This window comes from Phascolarctos cinereus, unplaced genomic scaffold (genome assembly GCF_003287225.1).
Source record: "Phascolarctos cinereus isolate Bilbo 61053 unplaced genomic scaffold, phaCin_HiC Scaffold_726;HRSCAF=1367, whole genome shotgun sequence".
NCBI lineage: Eukaryota > Metazoa > Chordata > Mammalia > Diprotodontia > Phascolarctidae > Phascolarctos > Phascolarctos cinereus.
In genome coordinates, this window is record NW_027556098.1 from 155,077,500 (window position 1) to 155,100,609 (window position 23,110).

General features: G+C 37.6%; 1 protein-coding gene and 1 pseudogene across 2 annotated transcripts in view; one reads left to right on the top strand and one right to left on the bottom strand.

Annotated features, from left to right (window-relative positions):
• The window catches only part of TMEM163 (transmembrane protein 163), a 399,751-nt gene that overhangs the window by 186,963 nt on the left and 189,678 nt on the right, over positions 1-23,110 (bottom strand). The window lies entirely within an intron of this gene.
• LOC110223794 (signal recognition particle 19 kDa protein pseudogene) lies at positions 16,283-17,058 on the top strand (annotated as a pseudogene).

The window sequence follows — 23,110 nt, forward strand, 5'->3', positions numbered from 1 at the left end:
AAGGAGAAAGGGAGAGGTAGAATGGGCTAAATTATCTCACATAAAACAGATGAGGAAAAAAAAGTTTTTATAGTAGAGGGGAAGTGGGGTAAGGTGAGAGCAATTGAGTGAATCTTATTCTCATAGGATTTGGCTTAAGGAGGGAATAACATACACAATCAATTGGGTATGGAAATTTATCTTACCCTACAGGAAAATAAGGGGAATGAGATAAGAGAGCAGCGCATGATGGAAGGGAGGGCAGATTGGGGGAGCGGTAATCAGAAGCAAACACTTCTGAGAAGGGACAGAGTCAAAAGAGATAATAGAATAAATGTGGGGCAGGATAGGATGAAGGGAAGTTTTTCATAACATGATTACTACGGAAGTGTTTTGCATGACTACACATGTATAACCTGTATCAAGTTGCTCACCTTCTGAATGAGGGTGGGTGGGGTGGGGGGAGGAAGGGAGAAAACTTGGAACCCAAAGTTTAAAAACAAATGTTAAAAATTGTTTTCACATGCAACTGGGAAATAAGATATACAGGCAAAGGGGCACAGCAATCTATCCTGCCTCACAGGAAAATAGGAGGGGAAGGGGATAAAAGAAAGGGGAGGGGGAGCAATAGAAGGGAGGGCAGATTAGGGGAAAGGGTATTCAGAATTCACGCCATCTTGGGGGGGGGAGGGACAAGATGGGGAGAAAATTTGGAACTCAAAGTCGTGTGGAAGTGAATGTTGAAAACTAAATATAAATAAATTATTAAAAAAAGAAATTTGAGTTGACTAGTTAAAAAAAAAAGTGAAACCCATCAAGTTTATTAGAGATGACTATAGACCAGGCTCTAAATCATATCTTTATTATATCTAAATCATATCATCTCTTTATATAAACCAGTGGTTCTCAAAGTGTGGTCTGGGGATCTGTGGGAATCTTTGAGACCCTTTCAGCAAATCTACAAGATCAAAACTATTTTCATGATAATACTAAGATGTTTTAATTTTTAATATAGAAATAATAATAGATAAGACCAATGTAAATAAAAGCTCTTCAGAGGAATCTTCAATAACTTTTAAGAATGTGAAGGAATCCTGAAAACAAAAAGTTTGAGAAGGTCTGAAAGTTCAATGTGTTTTTATTAACATTGCGTAGGCTACCTCTCATTGCCCTATAGTAAGTTCCTGCTATTACTCAACAACTACTCAATAAAATCACAGATGGTCCAAAGTCTAAGGTGAAATAAATATCACAAGAAAAGCTTATAATGTGTTTTTCTCACTTCTTTTTCTACGAAAAAATCATTTTGGAATGGTCAAAACCAAATTCAACAGATGCTGCTGAGCATTTACTACGTGCAGCATTTATTAAATGCCCCATAGGCCAGACACTGTGCTACGTTCTACAAATACCAAAATAAAATATGAAATGGAAATTACATTTTATGGAGAAAGGCTGCATGTAAACATAGAAGTATATATTCAATATATACAGAATAAATATAAGGCAATTAAGGGGAGGCTAGAACTTGGGGAAGGGTCATCAGAAAAGGCTTTGTGTAGAAGATGGTGCTTAAGCTTTATTTTGATAGAAGGGTAGGATTCCATGGGGTAGAGGTAAGAAGAGATTGATTCTAGGCATAAGGGTTGGTTAATGCAAAGGCCCAGAAAGGGAAGAGATGGAAAACTAGGTGTGAGGAACAGACAGAAGGTTTCAGTCTAGATTAACTGGATTAAAGAATATGGGGAGGAAAGTAATATAGAATGAGGCTAGAAAGGTAGATTCAGGTAAGGTTCTTAGGGCATTTAAAAGCCAGAGAAGTCTCTATTCTATCTGAGAGGCTATAGGTGACACTACAGTTCATTGAGCAGGGGAATAATATGGTCAAAGCCATACTTAAGAAAACCATTTTGGCAGCTCTGTGACAGATGAATTGTAAGAGTAATAAGAGGCTTGAGGAGTAGAAACCAATTAGGAGTCTATTGTGAAAGTCTGGAGTAGGGGTTCTTAACCTGATATCTTTGCAACTCCAAAGGGTCCCTGGGTAGATTTCAGCTTGGGTAGGAAAAAATTTTAAGTAATAGCTAAAAATAGCTAACATTTATAGTGTTTACCACGTGCAGGCACTTTGCTAAGTGTGTTAGAATTATGATCTCATCTGATCTTCACAACAACCCTGGGAGATGGGTGTTATTATTATCCCTATTTTGTAGATGAGGAAACTGAGGCAAACAGAGGTGAAGTGATTTGCTTAGGGTTACAAGATAAGGCCAGTTTTGAAATCAGGTCTTCCTGACTTCAGGTCTGGTACTCTATCTACTGCACCAGCTATGTTTATTTTCACTGACTTCTAAACTGGAATTTGGTATTTCCTTCAGTTATGAAGGGAGGCAACAAAACATTATTCTGAGGATTCCATAGGCTTCACCAACTGCCAAAGGAGTCCATGAAACAAAAAAGGTTAAGAACCCCTGGTCTAGACAAAAAGTTAGGGGAAGCCTGAATTAAGGTAGTAGCTGTGAGTAGAGAAAAGGGGTCAGATACAAGAGAAGCTGTGGAGTAGAAATGGACAGATTTGTCAACTTATTTGATATGCGAGGTGATAAAGGGAAGTGAAGGCTAACTCCAAGGAAGGTTATGAACATAGGACACAAGAAGACTAGTGACTCTCTCCATAGAAATAGCTAAGTACAGTAGGAGGGGTTTGGGGGAAAAGCAATGAGTTCTGTTTTGTACATGTTGGATTTAAGATGTCTCTGGGACATCCAGTTTGAAATGTCCAATTGGCATTTGTTAATCTGGGACTGGACCTCAGGGGAGAGACTACATATTGGATCCATGAGGACAGAGGATAATTAAATCCTTTGGAAATTATAAATATATTGAAAGAGAATGTAGAGGAAGAGAAGAAGAGAGCCCAGGACAGAGACTTAGAGTACACCTGAATTTAAGAGCTATGAAATGGATGATGACTTAGCAAAGGAGATTGAGGAGTAGTCCAACAATTAGAAGGAGAACCCACAGTAGGGCCACAAAAAGTCAAAGATGAGAGAGTATCCAGGAGGAGAGGACGATCAATAGCGTTAAATGCAGCAGAAAGGTCACAAAGGGTAACTGAGAAAACACATGAGATTTGTTAATTAAGAGGTCATCAACAATTTTGAAGAGAGCAGTTTCAGTTCAGTGATGAGGTTAGAAGTCAGCTTACAAAGGGCTAAGAGTGAGAGGAGAGAAAGTAGAGGCAATGAGTACAGGTAGATTTTTACTCAGAATTAGGTTAAAGGAAAAGAGATACAGGTTGATAACTTGAGAGAATGGCAGGGTCAAATAGAGGGGTTTTTTTCTTTGTTTTTAAAGACAGGAAGCTTTGGCATGTCTGAAGGCAGTAAGGAAAAAAACAAGTAGGTAAAGGTAGACTGAAAATTAGAGACAAAAAGTGGATAGAAATGTATAGCAGTGGTCAATCTGCTGGAGAAGACAGGATAAGATGAATTTAAGGGCACACATAGAGAGGCTAAGCCTAGGCAAAAGGGAGGGCCACCTTAATAAGGAAAGGAGGAGAGAGTAGAGGATATTTTAAGGGGTTTTGAGATGAAGAGACTAAGAAAAGAAGGAGCTCATAGCGAATAGCCTCATTTTCCCCTCATTAGAAGCAAAGTTCTCAATTGAGAGGGTTGGAGTGGGGTAGGAGGCATGGAGGAGATATAAAGACTTGAGGAGAAAAAAGTTTTGGAACAGCTTCTATGGAAAATAGGATAAGGAGTTAATTAGTGAGGAATAAAAGAATTGCTTTGCTGCAGTGAAGACCCAGTTGGAATTAGATAACAAACTTTGCAATGTATATCCAGTCAGCTCAGTTACATGACTTTGTCAAGCTCTGTTCAGCAGCATGTGCGTAGACAGTCTAAGAGTATTTAGCAGGGGTGGGGAGTCTGCATCCTTGAGGCCACATGTGGCCCTCTAGGTCCTCAAGTGTGGCCCTTTGACTGAATCCAAACTTCATAGAACAAATCTCTTTTTTAAAAAAAGGGTTTGTGCTGTAAAGCTTGGACTCAGTCAAAGGGCTGTACTTGAGTACCAAGAGGGCCATATGTGGCCTTGAGCACACAGGTTCCCTACCCCTGATAAGGGCTTACTATGTTCCAAGAGTAAGGGAAAAAGAAATAGATGGTAAGAATAATCTAGAGTTGTTGCTATGAAAGGCACTGTATTTAATGGTTTACTGTGGAGGACAACTATACCCCTAGATCACTGACTTGTTGTGACAGAGGGGTTTGTATAGCTCAATGAAACTGAGTTATGCCATGCAGGGTTACCCAAGATAGACAGGTCATAGTGGAGAGTTCTCCACAAAAAGAACCATGATGAGCTGGATGTTGTTAAAGAAAAAAATACTGGACCAGAAATGGTGGAGTGGGGAAGATATGATTTGGACTGGATAAGAAAGGGCCAGTTGCAGTTTATGTCTGAATGACACATGAACACAATTCTAAAGCATAATTAACTAATGCACACTGAGTATCTGAATATTCATAGCTCATGTTCAGAACTGAAGAGCTAAGAATGAGGGTGTGGTCCCTACCTGTAGACACTTTCATTCTAAAATAACATTAATGTAGGTACAAATATAGTGAATCAACCATGGAAGAGAGGGACAGGAAGAGACTAGTTGGTTTAAATACCCAGATAATTTGAAATGCTTATTTTATCTCCTCCAGGAACCAAATGTGTCCATTGAGTTTCATTTCCTGTCCTTTCCCATGTACATGACAAGATCTAAGATGGTTAGCAGGTCCCAGGAATTTTGAACTATTCTATAAGCCCAAGAATCTTGGATAGCACTGGGTTCCCAAGACCTCCTAAGATTACAGTTTTTAGTCTGTGCTCATTACGAAACTCATTTCCAGGGGTATTGATGGGGTGTTCAGGGGTGGTATATTAATTGCTCCAATCTGCAATGCTTTATCTGCTCATAGTTTCCAAGATTATAAGCATGCCTGGAAAAGGATATCCACATTAAATCTCAAAACATCAATTGAAGCTTAAAAATAAATATAGACATTGGTGAATCAAATGGTGAAATTTTAGGATCCAAATTTTCTATTCCTTGACACATGCAGTAAAATTAAAAACCCTCAACATGCTGGTACAGTGCTCACCTTGCTGTTTAGATCTATCTTTGGTTACCCAGATGAATTTTAGTTAAGTAGCAGCTCACATCATTCTCCCCAAGTCCCCAACAAATGACTGGGCAGCCTCCACTGACTTCTTCCAGCCAGTTAATGAAGAGAAGCTATGCAAATTAGGAGTCATATTTAAATTTTAGTTGTAGATGTGTATTTCGCCTAATGCATAAATGTATCACAAATTGAAATATTACAAATACCTTTTCCTTTCAAAGGAATAATGTAATATGGTGCCTGGGGAGTCAAAATCCAGACCTCTGACCCATGCTCCTCTTATTATGTTTTACTCTTCACCATAATTATTATGTATATTTATTGGATAACATGACATATTTATTTCATAGACTCACTTTGGATAAACTCCCTATGGTAAGTTTTCTGGAGGAACAAAGGCAAAATTAGCAAAGAATGAAAAAGCACAAATGATTTGTGGTCTCTACTGACAGATAGAGGACCCACTTCAATGAACTCTCATAGAGCCACCCTAGTATTGCATGTTTTAATGCGTGCTTTGTCTCTTTTGCTACATTGAAAGCAGGGAAAAGACTGTAACAATTTTATTGTTATCTCTCCAGTTGCCAGTAACAATGTTTTGCACATATTAGACTACTGATATATAGTCACTGAATGAATCACCTCAAAACAGCTCTTCACAAAGACCTAACAGTACATATCATTTGCTATGTTAGACTCCATCTTGCCCTATTAGGGACTGTGGCAAATTGATTTTCTTTGAGAAATTATTTTTTAAATATCAGTGTTCACATAGACAGTAACCAGGCTGGTAATACTCAAAAGAATGATATTTAGGGGAGTTCATGCTATTTCTATTAATATACTGTGTAAGAAGATCGCTGATCATCCAATTTACATCTCAGGCAATCAACCAGCCAAAGGAGTTTTTTCAGTAGGGTTTTCTGACATTCCTATGGGGTTTTAATTATGCTGCATTAGTAATATTGAAAAAACAGTGTTGGAGAGAACAACATTTTCTTAGGGTATATTTGTGCCTCACAAAATGTATTTTATTCACTTGTCTTTCAGGAAGAAATAAATTGTTCATCTTTCCCTTCCTGCTGCAGAAAAAAAATCATTTCTTTCTTATTTGTAACCTCTCTGGACTGCCTCTGCATCAAAGGAAAGTAAAATGTTGCAGCAAATAAAAATATTTTTACCACGAAGTGATCTAGCATCACTGAGATGCCTACAGAACTTCCCTGGGCAGTGACTGTTCTGGGAACCAAGGATTACCACCACCCAGGTTCAAGAATTTTTTTTAAATACTATTTTATTTCCCCCCAATTACATGTTAAACCAAGAACTGACTTTTTTCCAAGAGTAGACCACACCATCCCATGCTGCATACAATTCTGGGAACTGCATTCTGATACACTGCAATTTTAGGCCTCTTTTACATATTAAAAAGCACACATAAAAGACAATGAGGAAAGGAAAGCAAAAAGAGGTGAAGAGCCCTAATTCAGTGATTGAGTCTATTTCCATCAGCATCTGCCATAGGCAGCTCCACAATAAGAATGACAGACATATTATCCAGGTCACAGAAGAAAGACCAAAACCAAAGGACAATTGCCACCTTGGGATCTATTCCATTGTCCCTACTCAGGTAAAATGGGAAGATGGCTGACATCTAGCGCAGAGGCCCAGGCCACCCCAGCTAATAACAGATCTGTTATTTAGGTAAAGCTTGACACCTGCAGAGCCAGAACAACAGTCTCTTCCTGAGAGATATGACAGTCATCACCAGAAAATGGTGGACAAAAGTAGGGGGGATTTGATTTAGACATTTACTAAACATCTCAAATTTCAGAGGACGCTGATACCTTGAACTATATGAACATTATAATGTCTCTAAGTTTTTGTTTCTTCATCTGTAAAGTAGAGATATATGTGTACATACATTTGTGTACACATGCATGTGCATATATGTGTATACACGTGTATATATCCATGTGTGTATTTGTGTGTATATATGCATACAGTGTGGGATAGGAGAAAGAGCACAGAATGTGCAGTCAGGCCTAAATTCCAAATTCATTTCTGCTACTTACTATATCTATAATCCTGCACAAGTCACTTTATTTATTTCTGTGGATCTCCATAGTTCTGATATTCTATTATCTCTCGTTTGTTTTTAATGTTTAGTTGGAAGGAGCCTACTTATAGGGTAGCATTGACTAAGAAAGAATTTCTGAATATGGTGGGGTAATGGACTCTGTAATCTTCTATAGGAAGCTTTTCCTGATCCCCTTTAATGCTAGTGTCTTCCCTCTGATGATTATCTCCAATTTCTCCTGAGTGTACAGTTATCCCTTCCACATATCTACTTTCCCCATTGTAGTTTTGCTATATCGCGGGTTGGCATAAAAAAGTAAATGGGAATTTTTTGGGAGCTTTGTGGAAGCCAAAGTTGGTATGGGAAGGCCAGCAGACAACACAGAGCCTATGACCAAATATTTAACCCAAATTTTACAATATGGTATTGTAAACACTCCGTAAAAGAAAAAGAAAAAAAAATTAGACTTCTTCTCTGGTATGAAAGGAGGGCAAAAAAATTTCATATATATTTTCCAGATGTTTTGGGGGGGCATACCCCTAGACCCCCCCCATGTGGAAAGGATAACTGTACCTTGTTTGTACATTGTTATTTGCATGTTATCACTCCTGATAGACTGTGAGCTCCTTGAGAGCAGGGGCTGTTTTTTTGCCTTCCTTTATATTCCCAATGCTTAGCACAATATCTGACACACAGTAGGCAATTAACAAATACTTTTGACTGATTTACTGATTCTAAATTTCTTCTAAGTCTTAAATCATTGGCAGAAATATATCCTGCCAAGTGTATTTATGGCCACACACACACACACACACACCCCAAAAGGACCAATACAGGATGGACTGTTACACAAACAGAGGTCAAGAAAGGAAGAGATCTATGTGGGCTGGAATAACCTGAAAATAACCAGGAGCAAGACCTTGAATTGTATTTTCAAAGAAGAGGATGAAACGAATGGGTAGAAAGGAGGTAGAAGGAATGCATTTCAGGTATGATTTAATTAAAACATTTGTCAGCATTTGGCGTGCCTTAGAGATTGTTAATAATTCCCTAAAAGTGCCACTACAGATTTAAATTTATCCAATTAAATTTAAATTAAATATCTCATTTCTCAAGCAGAGTCCAGTCATCCAACAATAAAATCTGAGGCAATTACAGGGACTGTACCATTTTCAAAGAGATCAATGCCCCACCCCCAAATCCCCATAGAATACAAATCACTTTCTTTTTCATGATTAACATCCTAACTTAGCCAAGTCCACCCAGATTCATAGTACCCACAAAACTGCTCTTAAGGGAATAATTCCTCTCAGCATTCCAAGTCCTGTGGGGGATAGGGAACAATCCTAAACAATGTACTATATCTGCAGGATGAAAATCCCAGAAGATAGAAAGCTTTGCTTTGAAAGCCAGCACCAACACTAAGGGTTAATAGTGTCTGATGACTAGAAGCCTGATTCATAAAAAATTGAAGACAGCTCTGACAGTGGAATTTTTACATGCAGTGCTTTAATCCAATAAGATGTTGGCCATTAATGTCTTTTCCCACATAAACATTAACAGCATATACTTCCATACTGGGTAATGTGAAGGGAATGGTAGAGGTCAGCCTAGAAGAAAGGTGATTTGGGATGGTCTGAAGAACTTTAGCTGAAGAATTTTAGAGGTTTTCAGAAGGTGGAGTTAAATATAGATGTATTGAATATCATTTGTATTTGCAGTCCTTAAAGGATTGTTCTTGGGCAATTGCAAACCATCTCCACTACACAGTGGCATCAATAAAGGTATGCAATGGCACATTTCAATTTTTATTTTACTTCTTTTCCTTTTGCATTAAAAAAAAAACCAAAGAATTAAATGCCAAACATAAGTGCTGCATAAAGGCTACACATTTGAATGTGATGCGGTTTTCATCGTGAGTTACAGGAGGACCTTAACTTCACTGAAAGCTCCAAGATTATTTTAAGACAGTTTGGCTTCTGTTAGGTGGTAATTACATCCTATAACTTATTAAAGAAGAAATCCCATTTCATAAAAAAAAAAGTCATTACCAACTAGAATAAAAACAGACTCCAGCTATTTATATGCTGCCTGTCACTGTGATCTGACACACACACACAGCAGGATAAAAACAAAGACATATGTGATACGAAAAGCTTCTCCCCAGCTCCTTGTTAGCATAAGATATTGTAGAAATGTATGCTAGACTCAAATGGGAAGAGAGTGGGGTGAGACACACACTGAAAGAGATTCTGTTGGCCTATTTTATGAATTTGTTAATTTCCATCTCCTTACTTCAGATAGTAACCAAGTAAATGTCATTTTGTAAAATCCACAGAAGTACCAAGTTTGTGAAAAGGGTAAATAAGGCCTATTTTTGAATCCTACATATAATATAAAGTCTTATACGATAAAGCCTCAATTCATTATCTCATCTTCTGTCTGTGAGCTCAGAGCCGCAACTGTGGCAAGGTAGCAAGTGTGCAAGGTAATGGACTTCAAGGACCACAGATAGATGATAGCAAACAGGAATGGATATAGAATAGATTCACAGATATAGCTATAGAATAGATCAGAGAGACAGAGATAACCATTCACAGACAATGAGTCTGAACTACATTGTGAACATTTATGTGATCAATTATATATTCAGCTATCAAAAGCTCAAGGAAAAAAAATACCGACAAAAGAATTACATTGACTCAGTAAGATCAGGTTATTCACAAGCAAAATGATGAATCAAAAGGCAATTGCCTGGATAATTTGGGGGGGGGGAGGCGGACATAGCTATCAAAATATACAGGCAACCAAGCTACAAGTTTCTAACATGGATCAGCTAGATAACTGGCATTAAGCTTCACTTTACACTAGCAAAGACAAGACTCGGTGCTTAATGTAATTGAGCAAACAGTAGGTTGGCTCTGGCACCACAGTGTAATGGAAAGTGGACTAAACTTAGACAAGAGTCCTATGTTCACATCCTGACCCTGATACTTTTTAGCTGTGATAAAATAAGCAAGTCACTTAACCTTCTGTGCCTCATTTTCCTCCTGTAAAATGAGGGTACTAGACTTGATAGCCTCTAAATTTATGCTTCTATGCTTATTCAGCTCTAAATTTAAGATTCTATAATCCCCTCTTTGCCTCAGTTTCCATATCTGAAACATAGTAATAACAGTCATAATACCTCCCTAACCAAGTATTAATGGATAAATGAGATCACCCTTGTAAAAGTATAATATCAATAGCTGTAACAAAGCAGCTAAACTAATTACCCCAAAGCCCAGGGTGCAAGGGGAGAGTGGGGATGGAGGAAAGAAGTGGGGATCCCTTATCATTAAGGGAATTCATACCTTAAATTGAACATGGGCCAGATTTATTAGCAAAGAGAATTCTCTGAGTGAGAGTTAACCAAGTCCAGTTCTTGAAGAGTCAGATATGCTCTTCCTTCTTGCATCTAAGCTCCTGGAGAAGTTTATCTACAATAGGTTCCTCTGTTCTTAACTCTCTGCAATCTGACTTGTGATCTCAATATTCAGGGGAAATTCTTAAAACACAGGCCTGACAGTGTTAGCTCCTCCCCAACTCAAAAATCTTCAATGGCTCCCTGTTACAAATACAAAAACCTCAGCCTGGAATTTAAAGTCTGAAACAACCAGCGTCTCACTTAACTTTCTAGGTATATTTAATAGTACTCTCCTCTACCTACTCTCCATTCCAATCAAACTGACCAGGATGGCTGCTCCCCATATACAACATTTATCTTCAAGCCTGGTTGCCCCAACTCTATAATTTGCTCTCTTCAGACCCTGACCTTATGGAATTTCTGCTTCCTTCAAAGCACAACTCAGGTGCCCACCTCTTTCACAAGGTATCTCCTATTCTTCATAGTTATTAGCTCTCTCTAATTTTTAAAATCACTCTGAATTACTTTATAGATACTTTGAATCAACTTACTTGATGGCACATTGTATTCCCCTCCAACCCCAAATGGTCTGAGTGTCCCCCAGAACTTAGCACATTGATTTATACATAGATGCTTAATGTTGATTTAAACAGTCCCCCAGATGTGGCCCGACTGAAGCAGAAAAGAGTAACATTATTACTTCTCTAATTCTGGATACTACACCTTTCTTAATGAATCCTAGAAGAGCAGAATGTTGTGTCATATTGACTGCTTCATTTTGCGCTTACAGTACATTCGGCCTCTCAGATATCTTTCCTAGAAACTCCCCTCAGACAACAAAAGTAAAAGAACTACGCTCAGCCTTCTTACCATTGGCTATTATCGTCCTATACACCTTGAACAACAGTCTTAGACCTTATTTGATACATTTCTTACCCTCAAAATATCTCTTTTTTAAATACATTTCTTGTCTTAACTTTCATCATCAGCCCTAACTCAGACTTCAGCACCATCCTGACATACTTCTTTCATATTCATCCTCAAGAACTTGATCATACTTTCATCTTCTATCCATGTTTCAAAGTCCATGGATGAGTTCCCTGTGCATTTTCATCAGTGCCTTTAGGCAGCTTCTCTTTTTTTACTCCTCATCAGAATAATTTCTGCTTGTGCCTTCAGAATTTTTTTTAAGGGTTCCCATTCCTCTTGAGCTGACTTCCTCTACAAAGTATAATGCCATAGAATACAATCAATCCTTTTCCTGGATGCTTTGAAATATGTTGTCTCCAAAACCAGGATGGATATCAGCCTATGCCTGACTTTTATTTATCAAGAATTCTGTGATGGAGTGACCACTTGTCCTTAAGGTTGGCCAGTTGCCCAATAATTTCTACTTCAGCAACCAGCTCCTCCTTGTTGGTTGGAATCACATCAAGAATAACATTTTCCTGAGTCATTTGCACCATCATTTAATAATGAAATGATCATTAAGGCAAGTCACGAATTTGTCAGATGCTCTATTTTTGGCAAACAGAGCTTCAGCAGACGTGCACATAGTTGAGGTCTCTCATCAGCACAATAGAATATTTTCACTCCAGATCTATGAATTATTTCCTAAATTCTTCTAATTCTTTCTCCTGTTTAGGTTATCTATAATATACTCTCCCTCCAAACAATATAACTTTCCCTCCTGCTTCATCTGATCTTTACACAAAAGTTCTCAATCAGTGGAAAGAGCAGTAGCTCTGAAGTCAAAAGATGTTTCAAATCTAGCCTCTGATGATTACTATCTACACGATCTTGGACAAGTGACTTAACTTCTCTGGGCTTCAGTTTCTGAGTCACAAAATTTGAAGAGGTAGAAGAAACATCAGAAGCTATCCTGTCCAACTCATACATGAAAGGAATATTCACTATAACAGACTTGACAAGTTATGATAATCTGTTAAATGAGGGAAGTGAACTAAATGGTCTCTGAAATCCCTTTGAGCTTATTAAGAGTCTACTATGTGTCAGATATTATGTTACACAGGGCAGCTAGCTGGTGTAGTGGATAGAACGCCAAGAGTGAAGTCAGGAAGACCTAAGTTCAAATTTGGCTTCAAACACTTAACAGGAACATGACTTTCTTGTCTTCCTTCAAGACTTTCTGCAGCAAGTGAAGTCTGAGTTGAGTCTTGAAGTAAGACAAGGAAATCAGGAGGCAAAGGTAAATAGAAGGACAGCATTTTAGGCAGAGGGGTGCTTCTTGAATAAGAAATATTTTTCTAAAGCTACATTTCTATAATGGGCTCCATCAAATCTCAGCAACATCTGTGAAGCCCAGTTTACTTCCTTGTGCTAAGATCTCTAATTCTCCCAGTTTACTAACCAGGTACAGTACATCTGTAGAACCATATCATGTATCTGAGGCCATAAGCTTTATTGTTGCCTCTTCATGGATATTTTGTTTCCTGTGAAAATACTAGTCTTCTCTATCCTTTTTCCTAATACTGTACCTTCTACTTTCTAGGCTTATCAGACTTATGTTAATAGGTTTCATCTTACCCCCTTCTTTTTCAGTTGAAAGCCTTCTTGCTTAGATTTGCAGACTCTAGGTAAATGCAGATCGACCATGGTTAGGTGTATTCAGTCTATTCTTCGTCAAAAACTCATCATTTTTGTATTTTAAACCTTGGTTCATAAGGCAATATACTCATTCTCTGACATAGTTAGTCAACTTTTCACTTTCCAAAGCTGCCCATCTCTTCTAAATTCCATTTCTTTCATTGGCAGTAGAAATGAAAATACTATCTCTGTTCTCAAGGTCTTCATTTTTTGCTTCAGATTTCATAATCCTTAGCAATGCTTTCTAGGTTCTTTCTGCTTTTTTCATTTGTCTTCACATAAATCACAAAAGGTAGGCAGAAACTGTCAGGTTTCATAGTTATTGAGAATATTTCCATGTCCGCATGCCCCAGTAAGGCAGTCTATCTCCATGTTTATATCAGGTCAACGAATAGTAACCTCAGTATCCTCCACAGGGAGCCATTAACTAGCACTAATTAAAAAAAAATAGCTAGCATTTATATAGTGATTTAAAGTTTGCTAAGTGCTTTACAAATATTATCTAATTTGGTCCTTACCACAACCCTGAGAGGTAGGTACTCATTATTATTTTGTCAGTAATGTAAGTATGTACAAAGTACTATGATTATCTCTATTTTATAAATGAGAAATTGGAGGCAGACAGAAGCTATTATTTTCTAAGGATCACTCAGCTGGTGTCTGAGGCTGGATTTGAACTCAGGTCTTTCTGATTCCAGGTACAGCATTCTTTCCATTGTATCACCTAGCTGCTACCATGCAGGGTTTTGTTGTTGTTGTTGTTGTTGTTGTTGTTGTTGTTGTTGTTTGTGAAGCAATTGGTGTTAAGTGACTTGCCTAGGGTCACACAGCTAGTATCATGCATCTGAGGCCAGATTTGAACTCAGGTCTTTCTGACTCCAAGGCCACTATGCCACCTAGCAGCCCTCATCCAAGCTTTTAGCCATGCAATCTCAGAGTCCTTAAGGAGACTTAAACTGATTGTCTAGTTAAGATACATTTTAAAATTTTCTTTAATCTGAAGTCACCAAATACAGAATTCATGGATGCCCATATTTTGGAGAATCAGAATAATACTTAATACGGCAACTTGAACTTAACATATAATGGACAAATATTTGTTGAATAAATAAAATCATATGCAAATAACTCAAACTTTAAAGATCATGATTTGATCTTTGTCACTGAGAAGTCACTTCTGGATGGGCATCATTCTATAGTAGAAACAGCACTGGATTAGAAGTCAAACCACTGAAGTTCTAGCAATGGCTCTGCCACTAACTAATTCTATGACCACAGCCATATCTCTTAAACTCTCTAGACTTCAACTGCAAAGTAAGATGGTTAAATCGTCTCTCTGAGGTCACAACCAAGAGAGTTTCAAGGAGAAAGGGGTGGTCCATGTGTCAAATGCTGCATAGAAGGTAAAGACAGCATATACTTAGAAAAGGCCATTGAATTTGCCAATAAATAGATCACTGGTGATGTTCTAGAGTAGTTTCAGTAGAAGATAGGGATGGATGGAAGCCATGTGGTAAGGTATTAATGAGTGGTAAGAAAAGAACATGTCTTTAGTGTTTATTGTTCTTATTGTAAAGTTTGGTAGTAAAAGTAAATGGCAAAGATATATCCACCTTGTACCCATTTTCCTTCTTGCTGCTCCTACTGTCATTACCCTGGTTCAAGCCCTCATTATTCCTTCTTTGGACTACTGACATAGACTCCTAAATATTCTCATTATATCTAATCCCTATCCCTCCCAAATGGATCCTTAGGTTACTGACAAAATAATCTTACTGTTGCATAGCGATCATCTCACTCTCCTTTTAAACACACACCCACACCATTGGATTTACCTTTCCAGCCTTATTTCATACTATTTCCCTTCATTAATTCTATGTTCTAGTCATACTGGACTTTCAGTTCCAGATATCCTATCCTTTCCCACCTCCATGCAATGAAGTACAGCATCCTCCATCCCTGGAGTGAATGACTGTTCTCCCAGCTAAAATCCTTCTCTTCCTTCAAGACTCAGTTTAGGTAGCCCCTCTTCCATGAATGCCTTCCTGAACTTTCTCCTCTTCCCTTCTTTCCAGTTGAAAGTAACCTCTACCTCCCTCAAATTTTTCAAAATACTTTTGATCTCTAATGTTTTAAGCTCCTTGAGGGTAGGAACTGTCGTTTTCATCTCTGTATCCTGAGTCAGAGAGTATGCACTTATTAAGTTATTTGCCAAATTATCAAATTAATGTCAGCTAGGAAAGCAACAGGGTTAACAAAGGTGTTATTTTATTTTGTGTATGTTTTAGGGTAGAAAAAAAAACCTTAAGTATGTTTTTGAGAAGTGGAGAAGATAAAGGACAGTGGGATTGAAGAATCAAGAGAGAAATGTAATAAATTTCTGGAGAAGGGAATAAAGAGTGAAGTCAAGAACAGACGGACAAGAGCTAGCCTTAGGTAGGACGAGGTCTGCTTGCTGTGAAGGAAGGTAGAAAAAAAACAAACGTGAACATGTGGAGATATATTAAGGTATTTTGAGATAGATGCTTTAGATAGAAGGGAAGATAAAGAGACTGACATTGGATGAGTTCAATTTTCTCACTAAAGTAGATTCTAGTTAGCTGTTGAGAGTATGGAAGGTGAACTTGTGATTGCACACTACATAAATGTGAAAAAGCCAAATGGAGAATATGATTCAGCATCAACAAAAGATAATGTTAGTGCTGCACTTTAGAGGTCACCTAGTCCAATTCCTGTATTTAAACCTGAGGCTAAGTGACTTCTACAAGATCATATAGCTTATGATGAAAGAAAAACCCCAAGAGACAGCATTTCTCAATAATTAACAATCAATTTATTGATTAGGCTAGCTAATCAATAAATTGATGATGAGTGGTTTCTCCTGGAAAACCAAAGACAAAACCATGGAGAGGCTGAAGGCCTTAATATACTCTTGGAAAAGGGGATAACCCGGGGACAACCGTGAAGTCAGCATCGGCGCCAGCCGAGCGAGATTTTCTTGCCTCCTGGACTCGAGGAACGTGAGTCCCTCGGGAGATGGCGTATGCCGATCGGTCTTCGGCAGACAAGGACAGGTTTATTTGCATTTATCCTGCGTATTTAAATAACAAGAAGACCATTGCTGAGGGAAGACGGATCCCAATAGACAAAGCTGTTGAGAATGCTACAGCTACAGAGATCCAAGATGTATGCCTGGCAGTTGGACTTAATGTGCACATTGAGGTAAGTCAGTAATGTTGTATGTAGCTGAAATGATACCCAAACTAAAAACAAGGACACAAAAAACAGGAGGTGGTGACCAAAGTCTTCAACAAGGAGAGGGAGGTAAAAAAGGAAAAGGGAAGAAGAAGTGATCCAGTGATACCTGATTGCTGAATATATGCCAGTCCTACAAGAGATAAGAATGAACATTGATGATTTGCTCCAGAAGTGAATGATGAAGACAGAAACTGAAGAAGTTGTATGATTTGTTACCATTACTTAACTGGAATATGTATGTTTGTGCCTCTCAACTTCAACAGAACAGTCAACCAACTTGAGTTCGTGAAATTAAAAAATTGGCATGGGAAATTTGCACCTAGCCTTTATATAGCACAAAGCCAGCAGAAGTCCTCTGCAGACCAGCACTGAATTGTTGGAGGAATATGTATGTATCTTTATAGAAGTCATTACTCAGTGGACTACACAACTTTTAAGTCATTTGCTCTCCTGTGCTGTATGTCACACTATAAGTGTCTTAGATTAGAAGACAAGTTACACTTTCTGAATATACTCTGTTTGAATTAAACAGATTCATCCATCTTTAATTTATAGTCTGCTCAACTTTTGTTAATGTTTAAGTTCGTGAAATAAAGGATTTGAAATGAAAAAAAAAGAAAAGGGTATAACTCCTGACAAGTGAAAATCAGCCCTCATTGGTGGACATTTAACGAGGGAGTAGGCTAGAAGTCTTCAGCTCCTCCTGCTGAAAGTGGCTTGATCATGAGACTCAGCAATCTCTAGCAATGTGGACTGGGGAATCCATAATCACTCTAAGCTGATCTCTCTGCCTCAAGTGTCTTCTTTCTCCAATGTAACCTTCACACATCTGCCAAAAATATATTCCTTATTCACAGGTTGGACTATCCCACTCTCCTATCCAAAATAATTCAGTGGTTGCCTATAACTTTAAAAATAAAATTAGAAATGTCTTATTATAAAAGGCCAACCACTCTGGTTGGTCTTCTTCATGAACTTGGTCACCCTAATTTTTTTTTCTGTGCCATACTCTAAAGCATCTTTACAAGAATTCTTATTACATTTGGTTATATTACATGAATATCTACCAAGAGATTTATTTTGATTGACAAAGCTTCTTTTAAAAAAATGCAGATACCTCTTAAGAAGGCTATATCTAATAGTCATACATTAATATAAATTACCTTAATTAACTTATTTTCTCCTAGCCCCTAGCTAAGCTGAACTATATAGAGAGAATATAAATTTTGATTGAGTGTTGTAAAAGACAAAGGTAATTCTGGAATATAAAACATTTGTGGCCAAGAAGACTGGTCAATCCTACCTCATCATCCCAAGTTGGAGTACTAGTTAATCTCTTATGGAAGCTAAAAGCATCAAAAAGTAGAGAAGAGTAAGATATTTATAAAGGGAGATAAAAAGATGCCAAAGGTAAACTTCAATTATATCAAGAAAAGATGGGTAGGGTTAACCTAGCCCCAGTAAGAGAAATTATATTATTTTCCCTCCCTACTCTTCCATCACTGTTAATATCATTATAATCCTCATCATATAATTACATATAGCTTGCAGTAACAAAGCATTTTACATACATTACTACCTTTGATTCTTACATTAGCCCTGTGTGGTAGGTGGTATGAGTATTATTATCCTTATTTTACAGATAAAGAAACAGAGACTCAAAGAAGTTAAACAATTGGCTATTATTAAATTCTTATAGCTGGGAAATAGAAAAGCCAAGACTAAGAATGAAGTTTTCAGAACTGAATTCCAGAATATAGTTCACTATATCACAATCTTGTATTCCATGACTCCTTGTTTCCTAGACTTAAAGCCCAGCCGAAACTATGAGGAGTTTTTTTGTTTGTTTCATTATTTAATCATTTAATTATTTATTTTTAGTTTTCAACATTCACCTTTATAAGGTTTTGAGTTCCACATTTTCTCCCCCTACCTTCCCTATTCCCTTCCTAAGATGGTGTGCGATCTGATGTAGGCTATACATGTACAATCATATTAAACTTATTTCCATATTAGTCATGTTGTAAAGAAGAATTAGAAACAAAGTCACCCTAAATTCTAATGGAGGGTTATAAGGACAGGGGCTCATTTCCTTGGGGTCAAAACTCACCAAGACTGGATTCTATTTACAATCTAAACAGAACTAAGGTGTCCTCATTGGGTGGAGTCCAGCCCAAGATTGTAGAGCATGTTCCCTGAGAGTTAAGGCCATCTTATCAATCAGTCATGTCTTTCAGAGACCAACTGAACTTCTACAGGGGCTGGGCCCTAAATGAGGAAATAAAAGGAGAAAAGCCTGGATCCTAATTTAATAATTGGTTATGAATATGATAGTAAAATAATAATTTCTCTCAAGCTAGAATGAAAAGCAATACGTAGTCCTAGGAAACTAGGACACATATTGAAAGATGGGCATAGTGCCTAATTTAAAGAGTTTCTCAAAAGAGGAAGCCTGAAATTCCTACTCCTAAACTACCTTCAAAGTCAATTGGAATTTGATTGAATAATGCTGACCTAAACAATAGAAATGTTTCAGACACAATGTACAGATTAGATGTAAGTAATGAGATCTAAAGAGGTAGCCTGGCATAGTGATACAGAGTTGGTCCTACTATCACAAAGATGTCAGTCCAAATCCTGGCTCTGACACATCCCTGGCTATATGATGCTGGGCAAGTCATTTAACCTCTCCATGTCCCAGGTAGTTCTCCAAGACTGTAAGTTGCAGGGCAAGTGCCAAGGTACATTAGAAGAGGAAGTTTTCTCACCAGGAGTTCTCTACATGGATGAAATCAGAGATGTCATAAAATGAAAATCAAGTCTAGATGTCATCTCTTCAGGGATTGAAGGAATACAAGAGCAGGATGGACAGCTGCCTGCAATGTCTTGAGAGTTGTGACAAATGGCAAACATAATGTCCATCCACAAGAAGTGCTACAATCCTTGTAGGGGATTATAGGCATGAGAGATGGCTGCCACTCCAAGGAGTCCCACTTTATCTATCCAATATTAGCTATTACCTGTAACTTCTTCACTGTAGGTTGGTCATGTTCCATTTACATCACATCCTCCATTTCTCTTCCATGCCTTTGCTTGTGTTGTCTCATCCTGTCTAAATGACCTCCCCACTCCTCTCTGTTTGGCCACATTCTATCTATCCTTCAAGATCTGGCTCAAGAACCACTGTTTTTGTGAAGCCTTTCTAGACTACTCCAGCCCCAATTGTTCCAGATATAAAGTAGAGCCATAATAAGTGATTATTGATTGAATCTTCCTTTTCTCTGAATTTTTAATATAATACATAGTGTAGCATTTGATGACATACTGTCTTACTTTGTTCTCAGATTGTTTTATGTTGCACCAACAAATTGTAATTTTTATAAGGGAAGTAATCATATCATTAGCCAATGGTGTATCATGAAACATGACAGGTATATATCAGGCTCTTAAATCTTTATTGAACTTTCATACTGCCATGCTGGTGGGAGCCATGATAAAGGATACTATTATTGTTGTTGTTGTTATTAAAAACTTAAGCAAGAAGAACTTATGAGAAAAAAGTAAAAATCACATCTATAAAGGGTTGTTGCATCTATCTAAACCCATCTTGATCTCCTGCTACCAAAAATAGTAGTTCCCTTTGTTAACAGGATTTTACTTCACACCTTCCTCCCAAATCCCCTGTTCCCATTGCTAATGCTGCCATCCTCTCAGTCAATCACTCTGGAAACACTGGCATCTTTGACTCTCCCCACTCCCACCTCTCAATCCCTCCCATCAAATCAGTTGCCAAGTCCTGTTGATTCTATCCACACAATATCTCTCCTATTGTATCCTTCTTTCTGCTCACCCCAGTATGGGCCTTTATCACTTCTCATTTGAACTTCATTAAAGTGTTAAGCTAATCTCCCTGCCTCAAATGTTTTCCTTCTCCAATCTAGCCTTCCCCTAGCTGCCAAAAGCATATTCCTAATTCACAGGTTCAACCACTCTATTCTTCTATATAAAATGATGCAGTGGCATTATAGCTTTAAAAATAAATTAGAAATGTCTTAGCTTAACTGGTTAAGTCTGACACCAATTTACCTTCCCTTTCTTATTTCATATTCTTTTCCTTCATGTACTCTAAATTCCAGTCAAAGTGGACTACTAGTCATTCCCCAGTCTCATCCTGCAATCCCTCTTCTCCTACCTCAATGAATTCTTCTCCCATGTCTACAATGCATTCCTTCATTATCTTGGCTTATTGAAATCCTTATTTTCCTCCAAAGACCAAATCAGGTATCATCTTCATACTGACACCCTCTCCACCCACTGAAAAGTACTTTCTACCTTCTAAGATTTTCCTAGAGCACTTTGGAAGGAATCTTTCTTTTGCTACATTCTATATTCTATGCAAGTTATATTCTAGCCGGTATCATACGTATTTGATAATTAGGGTTCTGTGTTCCCCTCCTCCACATCTTTGAATCCCCAACAGTAGCATGGCACTTTGCAAACAGTAGGCACTTAATAAATGTGTGTGAATTGAACTGACTTTCAAAAAGACTTTGACAGAACTCATATGCAAAAAAAAAAGCTGTTACTATGGGATTGGAGGAAATGCTTTTTCACACATTATGAACTCACTAGAAGACAGAAAATAGCATAAGGATAAGACAGTTTCCTGGGCAGATAAGCATTAACAGAAAGATCTCAGGGGAAATGGGGCTGGGCCAGTCTTAATTAGCATATTTTAAAATTACCTGAAAAAGGCCTGAACAGGGAAATCTCCAGATTGGCAAAGATGTTAAATTCTTGAAGGTAATAAGATAATGAACCAATAAGGTTTTCTTAACCTTTTTGTGTCATGGACCCTTTGCCAGCCTGGTAAAGCATAGGGACCCTGTCCAAGAGTTAGTCTTTTTAGTACATAAAATAAAATATATAAGATTGCAAAGATAGCCAATTATATTGGAATACAATTATCAAAATATTTTTAAGAAACAAGTTCCCAGATCCTACATTAAGAACTCTAAGCCTAAAAGAAGTTAACATAAGCTTTTATGATTGAATAATGAGGGAGGATATATATAAAATATAGCACGGGGGAGGCAAAAATAATCTAACCAACATAAAAAAGATGAAGGGATGAGAAGCATCAGAAGACATTGTAGAATGTACATGAAAATACTGGACCAATCTAATACCATGGCCAAAAAAAATACAAACAAAACATTGTGAGAATAATCAAGAAAAGTTTCCAAGTAAAATTGAAACCTATTCTTACACAAAATCATTGTGTGTCTACATATGGAACCTTATACACAGTTCTTATGACACTTCAAAACATATAAGCTAAACTGGAGAAGGTCCTGAGAAGAAAGATTGCTATGTGCACATTTAGTGACAAATAAGACATTGTTTAACACAGTTCTAGCAAACTTATATAACCTATCTTCTCTCAGAGTGGATACAAATTCAAGAGACATTATAATTAAAGAATATAGAGTGGGAAGGGACTTTAGAGACTGTCTGGTCAACCCTTGATTGTGTGGATTAGGAAAGTGAATTCATTGGTTTTCCCAGGACAACATGTGGTATTGTAAATAGCAGGACATTCAAATCCATATCTAGTGCTCTTTCTATAACACCATCTAAGGATAACTAGAGAGGATATAAGAGGCACTGAATATTTCTCTCCCATCCCCAAATTGGGGCTTCTCAAGGAGGGAAATAGAAAAGGGAGACTTCTCTAGAGTTCCTTAATGTGGCTAGTCAGGTAGGAAATCCAGGCTGAACAAGACATTTATTTCTACTTCAACCTTGCTGCACTTGAGTAGGTCACTTTTTTATTTGTTTTTTTTAGTAGGTCACTTTAAGTACTTGCTTCCATAGGCTACATTTAGCTTATTTTAAAATTGAACTCTACTCTAGTTAGGTTTCTAATGTGTTCTGAATAGAGCTAGCCCCATGCAATGAAAAGAAGATGGGGTTTGGAGTCAGAAGACATGGTTTCACAGAACACTTCCACTAACTACTACTTGTATGACCTTGGGCAGGTCACTTCACTTTAATGGGTCTCAGTTTCCTTATTGCAAAATGAGGCCATTGGACTAAAAGGTCTCTAAAGGCCCTTCCAGCTCAGGCTTCTATGATTCTAGTGACAAAGCAATTTCTTTTGCAAAATTGAATATGTTTACGCATATCCTTAATTTTTAAAGTTGATATCATGGAAAGGAACAGTCTCCTTATACAAAACGTCTTGTAGTACTACTGACAGAAACATAATGCTTTACTGAGTGGACTTTAGGACATAAATGACCACTGACAGATCTAACATAAGAAATCTCTATGTTCCTTCCTGGTGGCACTGGCATTTTATACTAAATTCCCTTTAATGGTGAACTAAACTGCCAGTATTATCACTTGCACAGCTTTGGAGATGTATGCAGTAAGTCAATCATAGAATTTTAATCTTTATAATGACAAAAATATTAGCACCTTCACAATGGAAAGCTCTTGAATCTTGAGTATGCCTATGATTTCATCAATGAGGATCTCCCTCTATTAATGTACAGTGACCCCTACTCTGCAACTTCTGGTCTTAGAGACTTGCCA